Genomic DNA, 14,227 nt, shown 5'->3' with positions numbered 1-14,227 from the left:
TCATAACTAACAAAAATAACAAAAATTTTAAATGTCTATCATTTTTCATTCTCTTTTCCAATGCAATACTAGAACCAGTTAAATCTTAATTCAAAATATGTGTTAAGCCACATTTAAACTAAATTTTAACACTGATATATTTCCTAAGCAAATCGTTAATTTAGGACTTTGAAAAAAGACTCAAGAGAGTAATAATTTCACTGAAATATCACTGGCATACAAAACTTATTTATAATCTACAAATGATTATTTTCTACTCATTCAAGTAAACTTGGTTCAGGGTAGTAAAAAGAAAACATGAGAGTCAACAGACATGGATCCAAGATCTGGTTCCACTACTTACACATATAACCTGCTACATGTCACTGAACCTCAGTGAGCATCAGTTTCTTCTTTGTGCAAAATGGAGATGGTGACACTTCCGTGACCTACTTCACAGATGACTCGATAACATAAATTATGAATATATTTTAATAGTTCTGAAAGCAGAGCTCAAATGTAAGAGATTACTGTACTATGACATGTGTGTTATTTGAAAAATACCTATTTGTATATTTTAGATATTAACTAAAAAATAACATCAAGAAAGCCAGTCTGTCATGGATCCCACATGTCCCTGTATGGTCTCACTGAGTACACCAAACTAAAAGGTGCGCTGACCTTGAGCCCCTTCTGTATCTAGTGACCAAGGTAACCACAGTGTAACTTCAGCATAACTGCTCATTTCCTAGGTGACCATTGACACATTTGGTTGCTACTTGCTACAAAAGGTGCTGAGCCCTTAGTCCTATGTTTCTCATCTGCAACTCAACTCCCTGAAAGCACAGCCACCATCCAGGTGCATCACGTCTCACCACGGTACTTGGGAGCAGGAAAACCAGCATTACCTGGACGGATGCTCTAGCTGTTTGTGTATTTTAAAAACTGTCTTGCTCTTATAGCTAAGTCTCACTGCCTACTTTCACACCTATGAAGCTGTGGCAAACCAACCTGCTTGCTTACTTAGTCATTTTCTTTGGGATCTTGTTACTTCATGCATTCGCTATGTGGTTTGGGTTCTTCCTGAAATATCTTGGCGCAAGCAGTATGCTGAGATATGAGATAGACAATAATTTTTTGGAACTCCTCCAAAAGGGTCCAGCTAGAAGACAATGTGGATATAACTATTAAAACAGGAGTCTCCTGAAAAGAAATGGATGGAATCAGCACCAAAGAAATTTGGTCCAGAAACTGAACTATGGGAGCCCCAAATCATACAACTGGTTAAACCAAAGCAGTCTGGTTGAAACCAAAAATGCCTCTACAGATCCAAATTTCTCCATGGAAACTACCGAGGTAAGTCGCAACCTTAGAACACATTACTCCTTCAGTACCTCCACTACCTAACCTTGTGCCCTTGCACCCTGATTTACCAGACTCTGAAGAAAAGGGGGACCAGAGACGGACCCATTCCCAAGGGAAGACTGCAGGGGAAGAAAAGACAGGGTGGGAGACAGAAGTTTTTCTGGCTTTTTTGGATACTGATGCTTAAGTAGGTATCTTGTCAGCTTCTCTTGAAGGGCAGAAGCCACACATTCAATTGGCTGAAATTGCAAACAGAATAAAAGTAGGAGTTCCTGGAACAAGGCAGGTGGGGACATTTGGATCCTTGTTGTGTACTGCTGCCGCTGTTCCTCTCATCGCTGAATGCACACTTGCTATGGATGTCTGGCGTACTGTAGTTGTACTGTAAATGCGCATGAAACCCAGGCGGGCTTTTCTCAGCATGGAAGATGTGCTTGTTGGAAGGGATCGTAGGACAAGTGCATAACAGATTCTCTAGTCAGGCAGTCCTCTCCCATGTTATACAACAAAAACAATATGGAATTCCAGAAGGAAAAAAAAAAAAAGAAATCACCATTTTGATTCAAAACCTCAAGGCAGTAAGAATTTTGAGAGATGTGATATTTCAATAAAATCACCTTGTGTGGCCTTGTGAAAAAGACTAATGGGAGCTGGAGGCCTACAGTGGATTGCCAGCAACTGAGTTCAGTTGTGCCCCTGTTGCTCTGGTTGTTTCCAATACTGTGACTGTGACTGAATCAACTGCACAAACTGAGGACACTGGGTATGCCTTCTTGGCCACTGTTAATGCCTCTCTCTCTCTCTCTCTCTCTCTGCCAGTGCCTCTTTCCTAATCCCTTTGGTACTATAAGATCAGTATCAGTTTACCTTCACCTGCAGGTTCCCCAAGACAGTTTTACTATGTAGCCTCAGGGGTACTTGAATTCCCTTGCTGTTTCCACCAATGCAGTGTGGAAGAAACCCTTTCCCTTCAGGAAAGACTTGGTTCCACTACATTCGTGGTATCATGCTAACTGACAGGCTCAAATAAAGAGCAGGTGGCAATGGCTTTAGAACAAAAACTGACTCACATGAAAGCCCAGGGGTGGTTCATTAATCCTGATAAGACACAGGGACTTGCAAATTCCAAGGCAAATTCTTGGGAGCAATGTGGCCTACCCTGAGTCAGTAAAGGAAAAATTACTCATCCTCTGGCCTCCAGCTACCAAAAAGGAGGCCTGGCAGTAAGTTGGACTGTAGGGACTAGAGATAACATGCGCCCCAACTAGGCTATCCTACTAGGGTTACACAGAACTTCTGGTTCCATAAAGCAGTACAAGTACTGTTCCCTGGCAGGAGAGTTCATGCCCTATGGCAAATGGTCAGGAACTGATCCTTAGCTTTAGCCAATGAGACTATGCAAGCTCTAGAAGATCAGTAGGTCAGTTTAAACTCTTCTTGCACAAGCCACAATGGGTAACACTCTAGCCTTAAACTACACCCTGGCGGAGCAGAATATGTACAAATTAATACCACTAGACAGCAGAACAATCCACATATCCCACAAGAAAGGAATTTAAATGATTACCTGAAATAAGACCTATCAGTACTCTCTGGGGCTTTATTCAGTTGGCTGAATCCAGAATCCTGTGGTACCTGATGGGATATGAAAACTGCAGGTTGGCATCATCCAACTGATAATCATCCTTATTAAGTGTTGCATGAGATCATGTGAATGGATTTGGTCTCAGGATATTTAATCTGAATTGCTGATGGTGTGGCATACTCATGTGAAATTTGACTTCCGCCTATGTTTAGGGCCAAACGGTAGACTGTTAGAAAAGGCTATCTATCATGGGTCCTAAGAGACCCTATACAACCTCCTTACCAAATGCACCAAACTACAAGTACACCAACCAATCCTCTGTCCTTCGGCCATATCTGTAGCTAGTCATGTAGGGCAGGCAACCATAGCATGACTGCAGGGAGGTTGCTTGCTCCCTACCTGATCCCCAGTTAGGGGGACAGGCTTGCTTACCACTTTCTTCCAATGGTGTTGCACCTTTAGCCCTGGGCTCTGACACTCTGACCCAGCTAGCTCAATGAAAGCACAGCAACCATCCAGACCCATCTTACTACTCCATGGGACTTGTGGGCAAGAGAATCAGCGTGATTATGCCGATGCTCCTACTGTTTGCTGTGCTACAATGAACTGTTTTGCTCTCATCTCTGAGTCTCACTGTCTACTTTCAGGCCTACAGAGCTGCGGCAAGACATCCTCCTTGCTTGCTTTGTCATTTACTTTTCTTGGTACTCCTTGCCAACCTGCATGATGGCCAGGAATAACAATACTAAACAACAACACAGTAACAACTTGTTCTATACACAGTAGGCCAGCATTTCAAACCATTAAAAGAAACTTAAAAGTAAGAGAAAGTTCAACAAGTCAGGATATTTACTTTGATGGATTCAATTTTTGATTTCACCAAACATCACAATCGATAATGCCTTAACATCACCTGAATGCATTACCAAACAGAAAATTAAGTAAGCAGAAAGATAGTATGTCAATAGCTAAGGAAATCATTTCAATTCTATCCTTTCACAAGTAAAAATAATTTCCACTAATCATTTTACTGTTCTAAACACACTTATCACAAGCTTTTTTTATTTTTTTTTTTGCAATTTTTAATGCTAATTTTTATTTACTGCTAACTGTGCAATGACACCAATTCAATACTGTGCAGTAAAACAGTTACATAAATCCAATACCAAACAATAGCATATGGGATAAATCTAAAGCAGAGCACCATGTGCCTTCAAAACTGATTAATATCACAGAACATAACTCAGTTCGGACAATTAAGAAACCTGAAAAGCTCTCTCATTTAATATTTAATTATCCAGAAGCAATTGTTCTTGGTTTTGTTTTTTATTTCCTAGAAAAAAGTGAAAGTTATTCCAATTTTGCACGGTTTAATATGATGTGTGACATCTGAACCAAGGAAGTAGTTTGTATGATTTATTCCTCTTATCAACTGGAACCATCAGCTAATACAAAGTTGACAAGCTGGCTGACAGGAAAACAGCTGAATGTAATGCAATATGCTCAACATGGAGCTAGCTGTACATCCATCTCAATTTCTTTATCCACTTGTTTAAATACAATGAACATTAGAAAGGTGATCTAGTAACATAAATCTTCCAGCTAGTTAATCTTGCAGCATAGATTATCTCTTTCCTGCACTGCACTCCTTTGAGATAAGGTCATCTGCTAGGGCCAAGATACTGTGTACATGTTTTTAAAAAGAAAATGCTATAGATTTTCATTTTCACTTTCAATATTTCAGTATGCACCCACTGGTACAGCCTCAGGAAACTGAAATCAAAATTACATCTGGAAGACGACCAGCAACCAATCACCAAACTGAGTAAGTCCTTCTTTTAACAACACATAATTTTCTTATGCAAACTCTGTTGAAACAAATAACAATACTACCTTTCTCCTTTCCCTGGCCCCTTTCATCCATTGTTATTCCCTCACCAATATGTAGTTAAGACTTAAATACCTATCATACAATGTGCAGAAAACAATTGCAGTTCAGACTATATGAGGAAAGTATCTGTTTTCTTACTAAATTCAACAACTTTCAGCTTTCTAAGGCCGTTTCCCTGGGTGACACTTGAGTTAGCATGAATGCATTGGTCTCAATTTTTAAGAATACAAGAAAAAATAAACACATAAATTAACCTATACTTCACATGTGTTGCTCACAGGTATGTTTTGTACTCAGTACAACACTCTCATTAGATTAGTGTGAGAAAAATTTCAGAATAATAGTCTTTAATGTTTAAATCAGTTTGGGCACATTAAGAAAAAGAAAAGGCACATTTAAAAACGAAAAAATCTCTTTGAGGCATGCTCCTATTATATCTATAGTATCAAACTTATTCCCACCACTCCAGGAGATGTCAAAAGGTCACTCTACAAAACAGTAAACAATAATAAAAGTAGCTTCTAAATCCATCATACCCTGGGGGGATGGGGAGAGCAACGTTTTCCAAGAAAGGAAACATAAAAATCAGCCACAGTGTTCAAGTTTTGTGGAGAACCTGATCAGTAAGGTAAAGCCAAAATCATACATGCTAAAAACCCAGAATTAGTTGTTAGGAAGGCAATTTAGCTGTCACCTTAACACATTTAATGCATAGAGGGCCACAAAATTAGGATATATAAAAATAAAACAATCACAGCTGATTTGGAGGAAGGCCCTGGTAAATTTATTTTTAAGTCAAAATGCACAATGGGAAGCAAGTCAGTATAATTATAGATCAAATCTCCTAATATAATATATCTTTTCCAATTTTTGCCAATTCACATACCACACCACCTTTTTCTTCTATTGTCTTCAGGCCCACTCAGTTTGTGTTTTAATTTCATTGACACTGACATCTTGTTGTTATCATTGTTGCCATATTGTTGTGTTGTGCCGTGTGTATACATGCTTTAAAGTTGGTAAAGCTACTTTAAACACAAACCAAATTTAAGAATTCTTAAGTCCACCATTAGTCACAAATCATCTAGATTTCTGAATGATCTAGAACAATAATGCAACAGCTCTATAAATATCCAAGTGATAAGGGAAATCTGTGTCCTAAGATGGCCAACCCAGCGAGCAAGGGAGTCCCAGCCCCTACCCCGGGGCTCTTCCAGGTTCTTCTCTCTGCTCCGCTTCCCATGCGCACCAACCCGGGTTCTTCTCCCTGCCCCGCTTCGCGCACATGCCAAGAGTGCCCAGTATGCAGAAGAAGTGTATAAATTACCCCCTTTGTTTGTGCTTGGGTCCCAAACCTTTGGAGATCACTCTCCTCGGAGCCTGCCGGCGTTAAATAAACCTCCTATCCTCCAAGATCTCTGAGTGCCACTTGGTTCTTCCATCAGGCGATCCATTCCAAGTTCTGTAACATTTGCTTGCCTGACCGGGAAACCCAACTGCGCTGGCCCATTGTTGCCATGGTTTGGGGGTAACGGCGAGGCGGTGCCCAAGGAGAGATCGTTAACGGAGAAGGCGCGCCCTGTTTCGGCAGTCTTCCACCCCGGTCGCCTCAGGCAGGCCCCACTCTGCTGTTCCTGCCCGACTCGAGGAGACTTGGCAGGCGAGGACCTGGTCCCAGTGTCGGATTCCGGTAAGGCCTGGGGCCCCAGGACCCAGATAGGCCCACCCATTGGGGTGGAAGGGGAGCCTGATCACCTCCCAGAGACCTCTTAGAGGTCTCACAGGTAGGGATTCCCAGGGGAGCGAATGTAATAACTTCTGGAGTGAATGTGTGAGTGAATGTGTAGTCTGACCTGGCTTGCTCAAGCGGACTGATTCGGTGACTCCATGGGCAGGCACCCTTAAGGTCCCCAGAAGTCTACAGAGTCTGAGTGGGCCCGTCTGCGATTCCGTGGTGAACAGCATACAGTCTATGGCGGCATCAGAATAGCTTCCAATTGTAAGTCACGACACTAAGACCACTACGGCTAAACCTCACCTAAGCTCTTTCTGGACATGGCCAGATGGGCATCTGATTGGTCTCTGCACCTCAGGAGGCACCCCCCCCTTTTGTCTGTCTCTGTGACACCACACATAGGGACATCACCATGGGGTCAGGGCAGAGTAAACATACGGTTCTAGAGACCATGATCAAAAATTTGAAGAAGGGGTTTTTGGGGGACTATGGAGTCAGGATGAACCCCGGCAAGTTGAGAACCCTTTGTGAACTGGAATGGCCCACCTTTGATGTCGGGTGGCCTTCAGAAGGGACATTGGATGTCCCAAAGATTTGTTGAGTATGGCGAGTCGTAACAGGAGAACCAGGACACCCCGACCAGTTTCCGTACATTGACTCCTGGCTAGGAATTGTTCAGACCCTTCTCCCCTGGGTGCGATTCACTTGCAATAGGCAGGGACAGGCCAGGGTCTTAATCTCCTCATCCAAGCGGCCTAAAGAAAAGCAGCAAAAGCCCCAGTCGCTACAAATCCTAGCCGGAGATCCCAAGGAGGAACCGATCCTGCCCCCACCGTTAAGTACCCCCAAGACGGTCTACACCTGGCCCTTCAGCTCCAGACACTCTGCTGCCATCGGTTTCACCAGCATCCCACAGGCCCAGAAGATCCATCGGCGCCCCCAGGCCCAAAGATCCACTTTCTCCAGGACCAGCAGACAGGCTGCGCCCTAGGCCGGGTGCAAGTGCACTCCAAATGCCGGTCTGAGAGACGCAGGAACCCGAGAGGCACGATAAAGACGGGACGGTCCAACCCAGCTGTTCCATTATGTATTATCAGCCCTTCTCCACCACCGACCTCCTCAACTGGAAACATAACACCCCATCCTACTCTGCGAAACCACAGGCTATGGTAGACCTCATAGAATCCCTCTTCAAGATATATCGGCCAACCTGGGAAGACTGCCAACAGTTACTCCGCACCCTGTTTAACACAGAGGAAAGGAAGAGAATAGTAAAAGGTGCACGGCAGTACCTGGAAGAGCACGCACCAGCAAGAGTCATCAACCCTGCTGCCTGGGCTAATACGACCACACCTGAAGAGCGCCCAGCATGGGACTTCACCACAACTGAGGGACAGGCCCACATCCGCTGGTACCAGGAGGCCCTCCTCCGGGGAATGCAACATGACTAAGGTATCCTCGGTCACTCAACAACCAGGGGAGTTCCCCGGGGACTAATATGAAAGACTATGTGAAGCCTACAGAATATACACTCCATTTGACCCCAAAACACAGGAAAGCCAACAGATGGTAAACACCACCTTCATGGCTCAGGCTGCCCCAGACATCAGAAAAAAACTTCAGAAACTAGAGGTTTTCTCCGGGATGAACATCACCCAGCTAAGAGAGATTGCCAGTAAGGTCTACATGAACAGGGAAGTTGCAGCCGAAAGGGAAGACGACAAAAAGACAAAAAAGAAAGTCAGCCTCCTCACCGCCACCCTGAAAGAAAAGGACAACACAAAGGCAGGGAGACCCTGACCACCAAAAGGGGGGAGACCCAGAACCCCCTTGGCAAGGGATCAATGTGCCTACTGTAAGGAGAAAGGGCATTGGAAAAATGAATGTCCCCACCGGGGAAAGGCACAGAAGCCCAGCTGCTACAAGGAAGAACCCCAAGAGGGGGACCTCATAGGCCTTGCGGGAATGGACTCAGACTGAGGGGGACTGGGCTCTTTCCTCCTCGGCCCCCATGAGCCCACGGTCAGAATGAAGGTGGGGGGCCAACCAGTGACTTTTATGGTTGCTACTGGGGCCAAGCACTCCGTTGTCACCTCCCCAGTGGCCCCTTTCAGCAAAAGGACTGCAACCATCCTTGGTGCCACCAGGACGCGGGCAATACAACAGCCTTTTTGGCAGGCTCACCAGTGTGAATTCGGGGGCCACAAGGTCTGACATGAATTCCTTTATCTGCCTGATTGCCCCATCCCTCTCCTGGGCCGAGACATACTCTCCAACCTTACGGCTCAGATAACCTTTGAGCCCACTGGACACACTAGTCTCCAACTGAACCCAAGGCAAGAGGAGACAGGGTCTCTGGTACTAGCAATTACCTTGCCAAGGGAAGAAGAATGGAGGCTATTCTATGCCCAGGCCCAACTGAGCAGCCCACCGGAGTTCAGACTCACCTTCCCTTCAGTATGGGCTGAAAACAACCCACTTCGACTAGCCCGGAATCGGGCCCCTATCATTGTTGAACTGATCCCAGGAGCCCAACCTCAGAGGCAAAGGCAATACCACCTTCCATAAGAAGCTAAGATAGGCATCCAAGAACATCTGACCAAACTCAAAGAAGCAGATATTCTAGTCGAGTGCCAGTTGGCCTGGAATACCCCACTCCTGCCAGTCAAGAAGCTCGACGGGGGCTGTTCAAGTCTTGAACTGACGAGTTCAAGACCTGCGGGCCATCAATAAGGGAACCATCTCTCTGCACCCAGTGGTCCTGAATAGATGTACACCTTCCTCGGCCAAATCCCAGGGTCGGCCAGGTGGTTCACTTGCCTAGATCTGAAGGATACCTTCTTCTGCCTCCGCTTAGCTCCCCAGAGCCAGCCACTGTTTGCCTTTGAATGGTCTGAACCTGATACTGGGTGCCAGATGCAACTGACTTGGACGCACCTCCCGCAGGGGTTTAAAAACTCACCAACCCTCTTTGGGGAAGCGCTGGCCGCATACCTCGCCAGCTTCCCAAGAGAGGCCACACGGTGCACCTTCCTCCAGTATGTGGATGACCTCCTCCTCACCAATGACACACAAGAAGACTGCACAAAAGGCACAAAGGCCCTCCCACAGCTCCTGTCAGACTCGGGATAACGAGCCTCATGGAAGGAGGCACAAATCTGCCAACAGCAGGTCTGATACCTTGGTTTCCTCCCCACCCAAAGGAAAAGAGAACTAGGGCCAGAGAGGAATAGGGTCATCATCTCCCTGCCATAGCCCCAGACAAAAAGGGGCCTATGAGATCTCCTGGGGTCTGCAGGATTCTGCCGCACCTGGATCCCTGGGTTCTCGGCAATAGCAAGACCCATTTATGATCTCTTAGGGGGACCAGATCGAGAACCCCCTGCCTGGACTGAGGAAGCAGAAGCTGCTTTCACAGAGATAAAGACCGCCCTTGGGTGGGCTCGAGCCCTGCGCTGACCAGATATAGAGAAACCCTTCAATTTCTTTGTACATGAAAAAGAAAAGATAGTGCTCGGGGTACTCACCCAGACTGTTGGGCCCTGGCAACGGCCAGTTCCATATCTGTTAAAGAAGCTGGACTCCATGGCAGCAGGATGGCCACCGTGCCTCAGGGCGCTGGCAGCCACAGGCCTACTCATCAAGGAGGTAGACAAACTTACCCTGGGGCAAGAACTTAATGTCAAGGTCCCTCATACAGTTGTGTCCCTCATAAACGCACAGGGACACCGCTTCCTTTCCAACTCTCAGCTAGCACAATACCAAGGGCTCCTCTGTGAAAACCCGTGGGTCACCCTCAAAACAGTAAAGACATTAAAGCCAGGAAATTTCTCCCCATGGAAGAGGGGGAACCAGACCATGACTGTTCTGAGGTAGCTGGTGAGGTCTACGCGAGCCGTCCAGATCTGCGGGATCTAGCCATAAAGAATCCAGAGCTCACACTGTTCAGAGATGGCAGCAGTTACCTACAAGAGGGTGCCCGGAAAGCGGGTTATACAATAACCACAACTTTACTTCTAGTAAAGTCCTAGAAGCTAAGGCATTACCAGCTGGATAAGTCAGCTCAACGGGCTGAATTATACGCCTTAGTCCGAGCCCTCACCCTCGGTGAAGGCAAGTGAGTCAACGTCTATACTGACTCTCAGTACACCTTCACTACTGTACATATGCATGGGGCCATCTACAAGGAAAGGGGCCTCCTAACCATCACAGGAAAAACTATCAAGAACAAGGAGGAGATACTGAGACTCCTCGAAGCCATATGGCTTCCAAAGGAAGTAGCAATCCTGCATTGTAAGGGACGCCAGAAAGGAGACAACCCCAAAGCGTGGGGAAATCGTCTAGCAGATGAGGCAGCCAAGACCACAGCCAGTGAGGACATGGACAGAGCCCCTTCCCTCACCATGGCCCTAACACCCCTGGAAGAAGTCCCTCCGCCCAGTTACAGTAAAAAGGAAAAGGAATGGGCCATGGCAGAGGGAGCCGCCCTGACTGAAAAGGGATGGTGGATGATGCCAGATGGGCGCATCTTTGTTCCAACAGCAACTGGAGGGCATCTAGTCAAGGAATACCACCAACTCACTCATCTGGGGAAAACTGCATTAGAGGCCCTTCCTAAGAAGCACTACTACAACAGTCAGCTGCCAACACTATGCCGAGCAACGAGTGAACGGTGTGTAATGTGCTAAAAATAATGCTCGGTCTGCACCATGGCCCCTGCCAGGTGTCCAGAGGATGGGAGCAACCCCCTTCGAAGATCTAGAGGTAGACTTCACAGATATGCAGCCGAGCAGGGGGTTCAGATATCTCCTAGTAATAGTATGCACATACTCTGGGTGGGTCAAAGCCTTTCTGACCAGGACAGAGCAAAGCCGGGAAGTAGCTAAAGTCCTCTTGTGGGAGATCGTGCCCCAGTTCGGCCTGCCATTAACAATCCATAGTGACAATGACCCGCATTTGTGGCAGACATTGTACAGGTCTTAACCAAATCTCTCAGTAACACCTGGAGACTCCACACCGCTTACTGGCCCCAAAGTTCAGGGAAAGTAGAGCAAATGAATCACACCCTCAAGGGAACCTTAGCAAAGTTTGTCAGGAGACTAACCTCCCATAGCCAGATCTGCTACCCCTAGCTCTTCTGCGTGCTCTCTGCATGCCTGGAACATTAGGTTTCTCCCCATTCGAATTAATATGGACAGCTTCCCCCGTGCTTGGGAAGCCTTCCAGGAAACTTACATCAGGTTGGAGATAAAGGGATAAAGGAGCAGCTTCAGGCCCTGGGGGCCACCCTAAATAAATTACAAAAGTACACCACTGAGAGGGTCCCAATCTCCTTCGGGTCTCAGGTACACTCCTTCCAGACATGGGACTCAGTTTGGGTCAAAGACTGGAAGAAAGGTCCCCTCAAACTGCAGTGGACAGGGCCCCATACTGTTGTTCTAACCACCCCTACTGCCCTCAAGGTCTCAGGTGTCACCCCGTGGGTCCACAACTCAAGAGTAAAGAAAGCTCATCATTCAGATGAGGGGCCACGCCAGTGGAGAGTCCAGCCAGACTTCACAAACCCACTCCAGCTTCACCTTTGATAAGCTCCCACCAACTGATGGACACCTGCTCACCGTGGTCCCTCTCATTGGCATGATTTCCCTCATCCTGGGAGTCGGACTCTACACTGTTACCCCTCCTGACTGGACTTTCCCCCAGAGGCTTACTATTGTCATTGTTTATTGGGTGTCCCTAGTGTGTATTACTGCACTTACTTGTCCACAGGTTTCATCTTCTGTCAGGTTAGCCACGATGGCTCCCTCTACCTAAGGTCATAGACCCCACTTTCACTGGTCCTCTGCTATCTACTCCGGGGCGCATTTCACCATGGTTTTCCTGGCCCCAGTCAGTCCCGGTCTTCTGCTGCCTGGTGTGCTGTTCTTCCGCACTGCCTCTAGCTTGCCTGGCCAGGCAAGGGGGCCAAACTCTCGTATCACCATTACTGGCAAATGGGCTTTCCAGCTTATCCCCCTCAATCCCATACCAGCACCCTCACTGACTTCTTCCACCTGGGATGGGCACACACCAAAGGTTGACCTCCATTTTGATGGATGCCAGCTTCTTGACGCCTCCTGGGAACCTCATAGACGGTGTTCCTACCAGGTCCCCACTCAGGTTACTGGCTGGTAGATATCTACATCTGTGGGGGCCCTACGCCTCAACAGCCAAACACCTGCCCTCAGTTCTGCTCACAAGCCTGGGGATGTGAGTCATAGGTGGTGACTTAGCTGGGAATGGAACGATGGTCCACCAGGTGGCACCTCAAACAGTGCAGTGACATCCAGATTTCCTTGTCACACAACACCACCCCAACCTCTTGCCCTAACGATCACTGTATACCGCTCACTCTCTCAGTCTTAGAACCCAATGCCACATCATGGGCTACAGGAATCATTCTCCTGTTGGGACAATATCACCCTACGGGGACCAAATCCATGGCCAAGTTTATGATTAAGTCCATGTTCACTCCAAGCGTTACAGTCAACCCCCAGAGTCAGATAGAAAATAACTCGCCCTGGTGTATCCCTGGGTGGGTCCCCCATCCACATGCAGCAAGCATCTATAGCGCAACTGTTAGGTATGATTAACGCCTTCCACCAAGCACTTAACCACTCAAATCCACCCCTAGCGTCTGACTGCTGGATCTGTATGAAGCTCAGTCCTGTCCAATACCTAGGTGTCATCCTCAGCCGATCCACCGTGTCACCTCCCACCTCTGCACAGGGGACCTCAGATTATCCCTTTCTGGCTCCAGTACCACTGTATGGCAACTCTTCCTCTCCCATCATGGGCCACAGTTGGATCTGTGCGCCTAACAACACTTTTCTGGCTTGTGATCAAGGTGTATACACCTGCATCACCCCACGCTATCAATCATGCACACTTGTCAGTCTCTTACCCAATCTTTCAGTCCTCCCCAGGAGCGATGCCCCACTCATATGGAGACCTCCTAGCCGCCCTCAACGCTCCCCCATGGCCATCTCCCTTATCGTGAGCCTGCTGGCTGCATCAGGTGTTGCCCTCGGCGCCACTGGCGTTGGGATGTCTCAGGTTCAGTACCAGGGGCTAACTCAACAACTCACAGTGGATTTTTCCACCCTCACTCAGTCGGCCCTGGCCCTGCAGTATCAACTCGATTCACTGGCCTCAGTGGTCCTCCAAAACAGGCACGGGCTCGACTTGCTCAAGGCCATGCAAGGGGGGCTCTGCCGCTTCTTACAGGAGGAATGTTGTTTCTACACTAATGAGTCAGGGATGGTCCAAGAAACTCTGACCCAATTACAGGAACGAGTACCTCACCAGTGGGAAACACTCCAGCGGACAACTTGGTGGGATACCCTCTCACAATGGTTCCCTTGGTTCACCCTCCTCTTCGGCCCCCTCCTATTGCTTCTCCTCATAGTAGCATTTGGTCCTTGTCAGACTCCAGTTGCTCCTTACTCACTATCACCCCTTAGAAGATGAAAATGATGCCCTCTAAACTAGGTGTTTAAAGGGGCATCAAAGGCGGGGGGGGGATGATAAGGGAAATCTGTCCTAAGATGGCCAACCCAGCCAGCCCCGGGGCTCTTCCAGGTTCTTCTTTCCACTCTGCTTCCCACGTGCGCCAATCCGGGTCCTTCTCCTT

At 47.3% G+C, this 14,227-nt stretch overlaps 1 protein-coding gene across 5 annotated transcripts in view; it reads right to left on the bottom strand.

Moving 5' to 3' along the window:
* Positions 1-14,227, bottom strand: part of NEK7 (NIMA related kinase 7) — a 163,904-nt gene that overhangs the window by 122,760 nt on the left and 26,917 nt on the right. For 2 of the 5 annotated variants that reach the window (XM_073884597.1, XM_025855049.2), the window contains exon 2: positions 2,912-2,979. The exons of the other annotated variants lie outside the window; for them this stretch is intronic. The gene's annotated coding sequence lies outside the window, so the exon portion shown is untranslated. The remainder of the gene's footprint in view (positions 1-2,911; positions 2,980-14,227) is intronic. 5 annotated transcript variants of the gene reach the window in all.

This window comes from Callorhinus ursinus, unplaced genomic scaffold, assembly GCF_003265705.2.
Source record: "Callorhinus ursinus isolate GAN/ISIS: 27379988/994484 unplaced genomic scaffold, GSC_fseal_2.0 scaffold57, whole genome shotgun sequence".
Taxonomy (NCBI): Eukaryota; Metazoa; Chordata; class Mammalia; order Carnivora; family Otariidae; genus Callorhinus; species Callorhinus ursinus.
The sequence above is the reverse complement of the archived record's forward strand: the minus strand, read 5'-3'. Positions and strand labels throughout refer to the sequence as shown.